Source organism: Passer domesticus, chromosome 26 (assembly GCF_036417665.1).
Source record: "Passer domesticus isolate bPasDom1 chromosome 26, bPasDom1.hap1, whole genome shotgun sequence".
Taxonomy (NCBI): domain Eukaryota; kingdom Metazoa; phylum Chordata; class Aves; order Passeriformes; family Passeridae; genus Passer; species Passer domesticus.
In genome coordinates, this window is record NC_087499.1 from 4,843,534 (window position 1) to 4,853,666 (window position 10,133).

Genomic DNA, 10,133 nt, shown 5'->3' on the forward strand with positions numbered 1-10,133 from the left:
TTTAATATTATGTTATAACCTAGAGCTATATTTAACACAGTACTTAAAAATATTAAAACAGCATAACTTTCTAAAATAACACATATAATATTCATTTTAATATTTGCGAAAAGCCAATCATAAAATACGCATTTTTCACAGCTGGCTAAAAATATTGCAAACCCAAGCCAGAAGATGTCAGGAGAGTGTCCTATGAAAGAAAGATAGGTATGTTTTGAACAAAAAAGTGAAAATAATTTAGAGCACACATTCAAAGAGAAAGAAGCGCAATTGAAAAGACAAAGGGATGGAGAGGGACAAATACATGGTGGAAAAAATGATGAAAGAATTTAATTTGACTGATTGCTGGGTGTGCGGGAGGACACACTTAAGTGAAATTTGGCCAATGCTCCTGCTCAGCCCGTGGGGCCCCTTGCTTTAGGCTTTTTTTTTTCCTTATAACAAATGCTGAAATCACTTTTAGTACCGGGAACCTGCTTTCATATTTAACAACACTAAATTCAGGATTCCCAGGGCACATGAAATTCAGGATCCCTGGGGCTGAGCTCCAGCGGTGGCAGTGTATTCTCTCTGCAGTAAGCGACAGCCTGGCTGTCCTCCTGTCCTCCACTAATGACAAAGAGCGAGAAAGAGAGAGAGGATGCCTCCAACCCCATCGTTTTTACCTGCCCCCCATTCTCCTGGTATATCTGTCCCACACTCCCAGAGGAACTCCCAAAAACCAGAGGAGTTTCCCCTCCCCGCCTTCTCAAGCACTCAGCCAGCAGTGCCTCTTAGCAAGTCAATGGGAAAAAAATCCACAAGTGACAAGGAAAGAACAGGAAAAACCCAACTCCCAACAAAGCGGTGCTGGGTGCAGTTTTTGGGGGTTCTAGCGACACCCGGGGCAGGGTCAGTGCTCAGCAGTGGGCCCCCCGCCCCGCCAAACCACATCCGGGTGTGAAAAAAAAAGTTCACTCTTTGGAAATTGTAGAAGTTTAATAAGGGATATAAAGGATTTTGGCAGTGGGCCAAACAACTCGCCTGTAACTTAACCCATTGTTCTCCAGATCTGCATCCACCGCAGGGCTACAAACACATTCCTGAGTTTAGACATTCTTCAAATATTCCTGGGAGGTTTGGATGTTTCAGGAACTCTTGTTTGGTTTTAACCTCCGACTTGTCTGCGGGACATTCTGTAGATACCGGTCAATATATTTGATTTCTTCTCCTGGTTCCATCCTGTTTTTTCACACCCCCTGATCAATTGATAAATTCTTCTCAGGTTTGTGTCACTGTTATCACCTGGAGAGGCCAGTCCACAGGTGTGAGAAACAAGGGAATTGTTTTACACTTGAGTCAGTTACACAAAAGCATTTTACCATTGCACAGTCTCTATTTTAACATTTATTACTTATCTATTTAATATTTGTCTATTTTTAATATTTTAAGGCGTATGATATAATATCTATTTCTTACCCCAGCATTAAATCGGTTACACGGTGCACACATAAACTGATAGATTACATTGTACCAGCGAGCAGCTACAAGGAATTGTTGATAATCAGTATCAATATCAAATACCAGAGCAAAATACTTGTGATCAATAACATTGTGCAGAAGCCAATGCAGAATTGCAGAAACCAGCTATTAAATTGTCATTTATGACCCAGCTCTGCTGCAGCCACTGTGGAAGGCTGGAAGATGCTGAGGGGGACTGATTCACCCCTGTCCCCTGTCCCTGAGTGTCTCCACAGTGTCCCTCAGTGTCCTCAGAGTGTTCCTGAGTGTTCCTGAGTGTCTCTGACTGTCCCCAGAGTGTCCCCAGGTGACCCTGATTGTCCCTGAGTGTCCTCCCTGTGTGTCCCTGAGTGTCCTCCCCTGAGTGTCTCCAGTGACATCACCCCAGCAATTCCCATCAGGATTTAGGACAATTTCAATGAAAATTCCCCAGATTTGTCTCAAATACCGTGTGGGGAGGGGAGAGGGGACAAGTGACAGCAGTGATGTCCCTGAAGATGTCACCACCCCGATGAGGTCACAGCGGTGACATCACTGTCCCCGCAGCAGCCTCGGGATGTCCTCCATGGCTTTGTGGCACTGCTCAGCCACCGCACGGCTGCCAGGGCCACTGTGGCCACTGGGGCAACCAGGGCCAGCATAGGGATTCAAGAGGATGTTGTCAATGACCTCAAGTATCCCCAGCAGGTGATCCTTGGCCAGGCGGGCACTGGCATTCCACAGCTGCTCAAACTTGGCCACTTGGGCCACCAAGGCCTCGGGGACGTTGGGGAACACTTCCTCTGTCCCCTCCAGATAAGGCTCAATGGCCCCGAGCTGCCCCTGCAGCTCCTGGAGGAACAACCCGGCTCTGTCACACGCTTCCATCAAGCGCTCCAGCTGCCCCAGGCGCTCCTCTGCCCAATTTCCCCTCCTGGTGGCTGCCCTTGCCCAGATGGTGGCCGCCACAGCCTCATCCATGGCCTCGCTGGTGGCCGCGGCCTCCCGGGCATCGTGCCCAGGCCCCTCATCCATGCCCAGGGCCACCGGCAGCAGCCGGACTATGGCCTCCAGCTTGTCCAAATCTGTGTCCCAATCTGCCTGGCGGGTGGCCTCGTACTGCGGGTCCCTGGCCCGGGCGATGGCCATGTTGAAGACCGTGTGCACAGGCTTCATGGAGCTCAGAGGTCTCCATGGCCAGCCAGTCCCAGCTGTCCTGGAGTGTGGCCACCAACTCCTGCCAGGCCTCGGCTGCAGCTCTCACATCGGCCCAGGTAGTCCCAGGGGTGGCCCCGAGGGCAGCCAGGGCCTGGCCCAGGGAGGTGACACAAGGGTGGCCCAGAGAGGTGACATTGCCAAGGTCCAGGTTCTCATGGAGTCTCCAGGTGAATCTCCTCAGGGCCGTGTGCAGGAACTTTGGGGACACACGCTGCTGCACGTCCCTGTGTTGCCCAGTCACTGTGGCCACCACCTTGCCCAGGGTGGCCACCATGGCCACCAGTGCCTCCAGCAGCTGGGGAGGGGACAGGGGAGGTGTCGGGGACCTGCTGGCATTTGTGGCCTCCTGCGGTGGCCCCTGTGCCCTCCTGGGGTCCCTTTGTCCCCTCCCTGGAGGGCTCTGCTGCCCCTTCTGTCCCTTTGTCACCCCCTCATCCCCTCATCCCCTCTGCCACCCCCGTCACCTCCGCCAGACCTGTCACCCTCAGTCCCCTCTGGCCCTCTGTCACCTCCCCCCTTCCTGCCACGCCCTCCTGTCCCCTCTGTCACCCCTCTGTCCCCCCGTCACCTCCCCCCCAGCACTGTGCTGGGATTGTCGCACCTCTTGGGTCTCCATGGTCACTAGAGACACTCCAGGGACACCTTGGGAACACTCTGAGGAAGCTCTGGGGATAGTCTGGGTGACAAACACGCCCGGGTGACAGTTGGGGACACGCAGGAACGTGGCCCCGCCAGATGGAGGAAGCAGGAAGAGGTGACGTCACTGTCCCCCCTGCTCCCCCTACCTGGGGCCAGGGTGGGGTCCACAATATCCTCCCAATGTCCCCAGTGGGATCCCGATGTCCCCTGAGTGTCCTCACATGGCCCTGGTGTTGCCTCGATGTCCCCAACAAGGCCCAAGTGTCCCCTGATCTCCAGCTGGGGACACCAGGGACACACTGGGATTCTGTTGTGGAGGTCCCCCAAGGTGTCCTTTCCCTTGGGGACACCAGGGCCACCCTGACATCCCCTGTCCCATTTTGGGTCACCACTATGTCCCCACAGTGTCCCAAACAGGACCTCGGTGTGTTCCCGGTGTCCCCAACACAGGGGGACATGGGGGGACACTTGGGCCTTGTTGGGGACATGGGGGGGACATCGGGGCCATGTGGAGACCGTGAGGGAACATTGGGACTCCGTTGGGGATGTCGGGGGGACACTGGGGACCCTGCCCTGGTCCCACGGGTAGGGGGTGATGGTGATGCACCCTCTTCCTGCTTCCCACATCCGGCTGCACCATGTCCCTGCGTGTCACCCGAGTGTGACCCGAGTGTCACCTGAGTGTCACCCGGGTGTGTTCACCTCCCGGAGTGTCCCCAGAGTGTCCCCAGTGACCATGGAGCCCGGCGAGGTGCAGCAATCCCGGTGTGGGGTGGTGGGAGGGGATGGGGTGACACGGGGGTGACAGAGGGAATGGGGGAGGACAGGCGGGGTGGTGGGACACAGGGGGTGGTGAAAGGGGGCAGTGGGGGATGGAGGAGACATGGAGGGTGGCAGGAGGGGACTGAGGGTCACAGAGGGGACAGCAGGGGGTGGCAGGTGGTTGCAGAGGGAGCGAGGGGGGGACAAAGGGACAGGGGGGACATCAGAGTGCTCCAGGGAGGGGACAAAGGGGAATCCAGGAGGGCACAGGGGCCACCCCAGGAGGCCACAAATGCCACCAGGTCCCTGCCACTGCCCCTGTCCTCTCCCCAGCTGTCCCCATTCCTGCTGAGGTTTCTGGTGTCTGTGGCGGCCACCATGACTGGGCCACACAGGGACATGTGGCACTGTGTGCCCCCAAAGTCCCCGAACGTGGCTCTGAGGAGATTCACCTGGAGCCTTCAGGACACCCTGGGCTATCCTGGTGTCACCTCCCTGGGTCAGGCCCTGGCCACCCTCAGGGCCACCCCGGGGACCACCTGGGCCGATGTGAGAGCTGCAGCCAAGGCCTGGTGAGAGCTGATGGCAGTGCTCACGGAGAGCTGGGAACGGCTGCTTCAGGAGGTCGTCAGGCTCGATGACACCTGCGAGGACACGGCCACCGCCGTGGCCATCACCCAGGCCAGGGATCAGCAGGATGAGGCCACCCACAGGGACACAGCTGGGGGCACCCTGGTGGCCACAGCCCAGCAGCTGATGGTGGCCCTGGACAGGGATGAGGAGGCCTCGGCGGGGGCCATGCGCGATGCCCAGGTGGCAGCGCCCACCAGGGAGGCCGTGGGAGAGGCCGTGGTGGCCACTAGGCAGGCAAGGGCGACCATCAGGAGCAGGACATTGGACAGAGGTGGCCCTGGGGCCGCTGGAATGCTTGGTGGATGCGTGTGACAGAGACACCGAGTTTATCAGTTACATCAAGTGCTGACTCAAGGACATTGAGACCACCCTGAAGTGGGCACAAGAGGTGTTCCCCGATGACCCTGAGCCAAGGCTGAGTGGCTGTGGGGGGGCCAGCACCTGCCAGTTCACGCATCACTTGCTGGGGACACTTGGGGACACCCACAACCTCCTCTTGAGTCCCTATGGTGGCCAAGGTGGCCCCAGTGGCCCCGGCAGCCGAGCAGTGCCAAAAAGCCATCGAGGACATCCCGAGGCTGCTGCGGGGACAGTGATGTCACTGCTGTGACCTCTTTGGGGTGGTGACATCTTCAGGGACATCACTGCTGTCACCTGTCCCTTCTCCCCTCCCCACAGGGGATTTGAGGCAAATCTGGGGAATTTTCATTGAAATTGTCCCAAATCCTGATGGGAATTCCTGGGGTGATGTCACTGGGGACACTCAGGGACACATAGGGAGGACACTCAGGAATTATCAGGGAGGACACTCAGGGACACTTGGGGACACTCCGGGGCGTGCTGGCACAGTCTGGGAACACTCAGGGACACGTAGGGACACTGAGGAAAAATCAGGGAGGACACTCAAGGAAGACACTCAGGGACACTCTGGGGACACTGAGGGACACTCAGGGACACTCAGGGACAGGGGTGAATCAGTCCCCTCAGCAGCTTCCAGCTTTCCACAGTGGCTGCAGCAGAGCTGGGTCATGAATGACAATTTAATAATTGGCTTCTGCAATCCTGCATTGGCTTCTGCAAAAAAAAAATTTCACGAGAATTTTGCACTGGTACTTGATTATTGATTATTGATAATCCCTTGCAGCTGCTCGTTGGTACAATATAATCCATCTGCTCACGTGTGCCCCGTGCAGCCGATTTAATGGCAGTGTAATGGTCCCTGTGACCCCCCCCTCAATTTAGCAGAGTCCCCCCATGCACCGGGACCCCCCCATTCACTGCTTCCCCCCCTTCACCGACCCCCCCAAAGCGCTGGGACCCCCCCAGTCCATTGACCCCCCCCCAGTGCGCCAGGACCCCTCACTCACCGCCCCTCCCTCACCCAGGGGACCCCCCTCCCCCCCCCCACTGCCCTCCCACTCACCAGGAACCCCCAATCCATGTGTGGGGGACCGCCCCTCACACTCACCACGCCCCCCCTCGGCACCCCCCGGGCCCCCCATTGATTGAACACCCCCAGCCCCTGCCCTGACCCCCGGCCCGCACTGATCCCCCCGATGGGGCCGGGCTGGCTCCACCCCCGGGGCCGCCGCTGTTCGGAGCCTTTCAATGAACACCGATCGATGTTGTAGCCACGCCCATGGAGGGGCGGGGCCGCGTGATTCGGCCAATGGGAAGCGGCGGAGTGGGGAGGGGCCGGGGATTGGGGAGAGTTGGGAATGGGAGCGTGGGAAAGGGGCGGGAGCATCAGCCAATGGGGAGTGGAGGGGGCGTGGCCTGAGGGGCAGGAAGGGGCGGGCAATGAATGGGGCGTGAGAAAGGGGTGGGGCTATCAATGGGAACGTGGGAAGGGGAGTAAAAGGGACCCCTTGGGGACATCGGGGGGGTTTGGGGGCCCCTGGGTTCCCAAATGATCACAAATCCTGCAGGATCCCAAGGAATGATCCCAAATGATCTCAAATCCCAAATCCTCAAATACCAAAAAATCCCAGATCCCAAATGCTGCTGGATACACAAAACCAATCCCAAACAATCCCAAACCCCAGATCCCAAATCCTGCTGGATCCCAAGGAATAATCCCAAATTATCTCAAACTCTGGATCCCAAGCAATCCCAAAATTACACCAAATCCCGGATCCCAAGCAGTGTTAAATTCCAGATCCCAAATCTTGCTGGATCCTAAGGCGTAGTCCCAAATGATCTCAAATCCTGGATCCCAAGCAATCCCAAATCACAGATCTCAAATCCTACTGGACAATCAAAACCAGCTCTAAATCCTCTCAAATCCCAAACTCTGAATCCCAAAAAATCCCAGATCCCAAATGCTGCAAGATACCCCAAATCTGATCCTGAAAGATCTCCAGCCCTGGGTCCCCAAACAATCCCAAATCCCAGACCCCAAATCCTGCTGGATCTCCAGAAACAATCCCAAAAAACCAATTCCAAATCAGGGTCCTGGCAGGGGAAATCAGAGCTCTGGGTGGGGTAAATGGGCCCTGAGGGGGTCAGTGGGGTCCTGGAAGGATAAATGGGGTCCTGGAAGGGTAAATGGGATCCTGAGGGGTTAAATGAGGGCCCTGAGTGGTAAGTGGGGTCCTGAAAGGATGAATGGGGGTAAATCAGGGTCCTGGCAAGGGAAATCAGGGCCCTGAGGGGTCAGTGGGGTCCTGGCAGGGAAATGGAGCCCTGGGGGGTGGATCCAGGCCCCAAAGGGTTAAAGCCAGCCCCGAAAGGTTCCCTGAGGTCCTGGCAGGGCCAGTTCTGCCCCTCGGGGGAGGATCAGGGTGTGGGGCCCTCCCTCCTCCCAGCCTCGACGCCCTCTGCCCTCAGAGCTCCGGCCGCAGCCTCCGGAGGGGGACAGGGATGGAGTCCAAGGTGGGTACCCCAAAACCCTGGGATCACCCCCAGCGGGCACCTGAGGGGATTTGGGGGGCTGCAGCTGGGGAAAAGGAAAATGGAAAGTTCCGGAGTCTGGGGAGTTCAGAGGGGCCGGGGAGGGGGCAAAGAGGGGTGAGACTCCTCAAATTCCTGGGGGGATTCAGGTGGAACCCCTCAAAATCTCACCTGGATACCTGGGAACCACAAAACCTCCCTGGAGCCTCACCTGGGACACCAGGGAAACCCCAAATCCTTGGGAATTCTCACCTGGGACCCTCCAAATCTCACCTGGGAGTCCCTTGGGACCCTCACCTGGACCCCTGGGACCCTCCAAATCCTCACCTGTGCAGCTGGGACTCCTCTGTTAACCTGGGACCCACAAAATCTCACCTGAGACCCCCAAAACCCCATGTGGACCCCTCCCCCAAACCCTTCCAGGGCCCCCAAAAGCCCCCGGAGGAACCCCCAAACTTCACCTGGGGCCCCCCATGCCCCAGAAACCTCGCCTGAGACACCCCAAACCCCCTTGGGTCATCCCTGAATACCCCTCAGGACCCACAAAAATCTCCCCCAGAACCCCCAAACCCCACCTGGGTCCCCCCAGCTCCCCCATCTCCAGAAGCCCCCCCAACCCCTCCCCCCCCCCCAACCCCCCTCTCCTGTCCCCAGGTGTCCCCTCCTGCCCTCCCTCCCGAGGTGGACACGGCGATGGACGCACGGCACAGCGCCCTGGTGGCCCTGGTGGCCCTGGCCGAGGCCTTGGGGATACCGGACAGTGTCCCTGTGGCTCTGGCCGAGGCCGAGGCCGCACTGAGGCAGGCCCAGGGGGCCCTGAAGGGGCTGGAGGCAGCCCGGGAGGCTGCGGTGGCCCCAGCGGTGGCCCTGGGGACCCTGGGGGACGAGGATGAGCAGCGGCTGCGGCATCTCGTGGCCAAGGCTGAGGCGGCAGCGGCGGCGCTGGGACGCGAGGAGGGACGGGCACGGCAGTGGCAGCACTGGCTACGGGCTTGGCACGGGGTCACCATGGGGCTGATCATGCTGTGCGGGGCCGTGTGTGAGTAAAACACCAGTATGGACCAGTAGAAACCAGTATAAACCAGTGTAAACCATTACAGACCAGCAGTGATCAGTATAGACCAGCATGGAGCAGTATGGAGCAGTTTAGAGCAGTGGGAGGCAGTATGGACGACTATAGACCAGTAGAGACCATTATGAACCAGTATAGGCCAGTATAAACCAGTTCAAACCAGTATACATCTTTATAGAACAGTGGGAGGCAGTTCAGACCAGTTCAGACCAGTGTGAGTTTCTACAGACCAGGAGGGACTTTCTCCTGCCCTTACCAGTATAGACCAGTATGGACTAGTACAGAGCTGTGGGGACCAGTTCAGACCAGTATGAACCAGTATAAACCAGTTCAGACTAATATGGACAATATGAATATCTACAGACCAAGATAGATTTTCCTTACCAGTATAGGCCAGTTCAGACCAGTATAGACCAGTATGGACCAGTGTAGAGCATCATGGGGCAGCAGGGGATGCAGCAACCAGTACAGACCAGTTCAGACCAGTATGGAGCCCTACCGACCAGTAGAGACCTTCCCCTGCCCCCAGGATGGGGACACTGGGATGGAACTGGTTACACTGGGACAGGGACAGTGGGACAGGACTGGGGAAACTGGGACAGGGCTGGTGATACTGGGATGGTGACATTGGTATGGGGACAATGGGGCGGTGGCATGGGGATGGTGACATTGGTATGGGGACAATGGGGTGGTGGCACTGGGATGGTGACATTGGTATGGGGACAATGGGGTGGTGGCACTGAGATGGTGACATTGGTATGGGGACAATGGGGTGGTGGCACTGGGCTGGCAGTGGGAGCACTGGGATGGAACTCAGGACACTGGGGTGGTGACACTGGAATGATGACACGGGTGTGGTGGCACTGGGATGGAACTGGGGACACTAGGTTGGTGACACTGGAATGTTGACATGGGGCTGGTGGCACTGTGGCAGCCCTGGGGACAATTGGGTGGTGGCACTGGGATGGAACTCGTGACACTGGGACACAGCTGGGAACACTGGGACAGGGACACTGAGATGGGATGGGGGACACTGGGTCAGGACTGGGGAAACTGGGGTGGGACTGGTGACACTGGGATGGGGACACTGGGGCAGAACGGGGGACACTGGGGTGAAACTGGGGACACTAGGATTGAACTGGTGACACTGGGCTGGTGCCATGGGTGGCACTGGTGTCACTGGGATGACTTCCTTGGTTGGGGTACTGGGATGGAACTGGGAACACTGGGAGGGGACGCTGGGATGGAGACATCAGGAAGGGACTGGGGACATGGGACACAACTGGGAACACTGACGCAGGGACACTAGGACAGGATGGGAGACGCTGGGATGGGACTGGTGACACTGGGAGGGAACTGGGAACACAGGGATTGTGACATTTGGATGGATCTGGTGACAGTGGGATGATGACATTGGTATGGGGACAAGGGGGCAGTG

At 57.5% G+C, this 10,133-nt stretch overlaps 1 long non-coding RNA gene across 1 annotated transcript; it reads right to left on the reverse strand.

The window, feature by feature from the left end:
- Nucleotides 1-959: 959 nt before the first annotated feature.
- On the reverse strand, nt 960-3,462 carry LOC135286296 (uncharacterized). The gene is made up of 2 exons (XR_010350700.1): nt 3,299-3,462; nt 960-1,284 (listed from the first exon to the last, which is right to left on the reverse strand). It is a non-coding gene; the product is annotated as an uncharacterized LOC135286296 (long non-coding RNA).
- Between the last annotated feature and the right edge of the window lie 6,671 nt (nt 3,463-10,133).